We start from the raw sequence: 3,055 nt of genomic DNA, 5'->3' as shown, positions 1-3,055 counted from the left end.
TAAAATATTTTAGAGATTCAAAAAAATTACGAGGAATCTTCAAGATCTTTAAAAAGTTTCAAAAGGTATCAAAGGATTTTAATATTTCAGGGTATTTTTAAATATTTTAAGGAGTTTTTAATAGATTAAAATAATTGGAAGGTATTTTAAAAAATTTTAAAGATTTAAAGATTTTAGGATATTTTTTTCAAATACAAGAAATTTTCAAGAGCTTTTTAAAAAGTCTTGAGGTATTTCAAAAAATTTCAAAGAATTCAAAATATTTTAGGGCATTAAAAAAATGCCAAGGACTGTTTGGTATATTTCAATATTTTGAAAGTATACCAAAGAATTTGAAATATTTTGAGGCATTTTAAATATTCGAAGCAATTTTCAATTGATTCGAGTTATTTTAAAGATTTTGAGAGGATTGGAAATATTTACGGTATTTTAAAAAAATAACAAGAAATTTTTAAAGATTTTAAAGGGTTTGAAATATTTTAACTCATCTTAAAAGATTCCGAAGAATTTTTAATAGATTACAAATTGTTTAAAGGAATTTCAAAGGATATTAAGGTATTTTTCAAAAATTCAAGGAATTTTCAAGAGGTTTCAAGGGATTTTCAAGATTTGAAGTTTTTCTTTTAAATTTAATGCAATTTTAAAAAGCTTCACAAATTTGTAGGATTTTGAAGCATTCTTGAAGGATAACAAATTTTCAAGGGGTTTACAAGAATTTGAATGACTTTGAGGGTGTCGAAAAAAAAATGTTCTTGCAGCTGTAAGGAATTTTCTAGAATTTCGAAAGATTTTACTAGGTTTTCGAGGATTTCAATGATTTTAAGGGATCTTAAAGCTTTTCAGGTAAATATTTTAATAAATTTTTTAGGATTTCAGCTAATATAATAAAATTGAATAGAATTTTACAGGATTTGATCATATTTTAATAGGTTTCAAAGAATTTATTCACAAATAGTTTCTAGAATTTGGAATTCACCCTGAATTTATATTGATTTATCCTTAATCCTTTGAAATTCTTTGGAGTTTTTTTTACTTTCTCCATTCACTTGAATTTTTCGAAAATCATTTAATTCTACTCAATTCAATGGACCTCTAAACTCACTTCAATTTTACTTAAATTATTGAAATTTGTTTCAATTCATTTTAATTCTTTTGAACACAACTTGAACTATTTTGATCTCTGCTAAGTTTATCCTGATTTTTTTTTGAATTAATATCTAATTCTTATAAATGTCGGTGAATTATTTTTAATTCTTTTAAATTCAAAAGAACATGTTTCACATTAATAATGCACGTTAGCCACTTTTAGTTACTTTTTTGGTTATAAATTAAATGAGTCACTGTTTCACTGGCGTTACTGGGGGGGGGGGGCCTTACAGCCATTGGCAAGATTATGTTTTAATTAAAATTTTTTACATTCTTGTGCAATTTAAAATAATTATTTATTTGAATTATAGAAATTCGAAAGAATATATCAAACATTTTTCAATTATTTGAACAAATATTATTTCTTGAATAATCCTTTTACCAAAAAATATTTTGAAACCTTATTTTACAAATTAAACCTAATATTCTATTATTATAATGAGTAGTATATTCTGCTAAAAGCTTTATGGCAATGTTTACACAATAAATTTTTTTCTTCCACATTTCTTTGAAATTGAGCATGCATTGCTTATGAATAAAAATTGTTAAAATATTGGCACGACTTTTTTAAACAAAATTTACTACTCGAAATCATTCCATATTATGTTTAACTCAGAATTTTTAACAATTTTTTAACAATTTTCAATTTTAAGAGAATACTTAGAACGATTTTAAAACGTCACATAAGATTTCCAAAATTACCAGAAACAAATCTCAAAATTTTGAAGACAATTTTAGGGGTTATTTAAGTAGCAACGTGCAGAACTAATGCAATACTAATTTTTAAGTCAGAACTATGCATAATGTATGATATAAATTGTCTAAAATAAAATATAATTTGTAATATATTAAAAAAAAAACTATGTGAGATATTTAATTTTTTAAAATGTATTTCAGCTATACTTATACGCTGTTTGTGTTTTAATTTTATAAGAGGGGCTTCCTGAAAATTTCTGCGATGGGGCCTACACGATTGTAGTTGTGCCACTGCACTGTTTGCCACATTTTCGATTCAAATAACTCACTTTTTAACTGTTTTCAAGTAGATAATACTGTGGTATCCCTGATAGCAATACATTAAAAATGTAAATAGTGACTAAAAATGGTTCAATTCTATTAATTAAAGATTCTGTATAAAAAATGCCAAAAAATTATAATTTTGACCCTTATGTATGAATGGCCAGCATTAAATTAGAAATTCTGGAAAGATCAGTTTCCTACTGCGCGCTTTTCTATCGCGTTCGAGGTGGGCAAAGCATGGTGGTTGTGGTCATGGGCGGCAATGAACTGAAAAAGATTGTATTGAATTATAACGATACAGTAAACTTTTTTTTGGTTTCTTCTTCTCGTGCCATTCCCGAATCATACAATATCTGAAAAAATAGGTTTACTTCATCGTTATAATTTAACACATTTTGCAGTACATTGACGCCCATGACCACAACCACCATGCTTTATCTGTTTCAAACACCTCACTATATAGGAGTTTTAGAAAGGGGGCCGTTCATTTTTCGGAACTGTAAAAATTAAGAAAGGTAAAATTTCAGAATGGGTTATAATACATAATTGTAAAACTTAGGAATAGTAAAAAGTAGGAAAGAGCAATAAGTAGGAAATCCAAAACTCTGAAAGGTATTTCTTCGGAAACCGAAGAAGTGGAATGGGTGAAAATTCAGAAGCGTTAAAATTAGGAGGGTGAAAAATTAGGAATATGTAAATATACGGAGAGGAAAAATTTGGAAAGTTGAAAAATTCGGAATTATTACTAAATATACCTATTAGCAGGTGTATAATTGTTTATTTATGGTACGGAGAGGAAAAATTCGGAAAGTAGAAAAATTCGGAATTATTACTAAATATACCTATTAGCAGGTGTATAATTGTTTATTTATGGTAGCAAACAAATGCT

The 3,055-nt window shown here is 26.6% G+C and overlaps 1 protein-coding gene across 2 annotated transcripts in view; it reads right to left on the bottom strand.

Annotated features, from left to right (window-relative positions):
- LOC117174302 (GATA-binding factor A-like) overlaps nt 1-3,055 on the bottom strand; it is a 168,249-nt gene that overhangs the window by 107,564 nt on the left and 57,630 nt on the right. The window lies entirely within an intron of this gene.

This window comes from Belonocnema kinseyi, chromosome 6 (genome assembly GCF_010883055.1).
Source record: "Belonocnema kinseyi isolate 2016_QV_RU_SX_M_011 chromosome 6, B_treatae_v1, whole genome shotgun sequence".
Taxonomy (NCBI): domain Eukaryota; kingdom Metazoa; phylum Arthropoda; class Insecta; order Hymenoptera; family Cynipidae; genus Belonocnema; species Belonocnema kinseyi.
The sequence above is the reverse complement of the archived record's forward strand: the minus strand, read 5'-3'. Positions and strand labels throughout refer to the sequence as shown.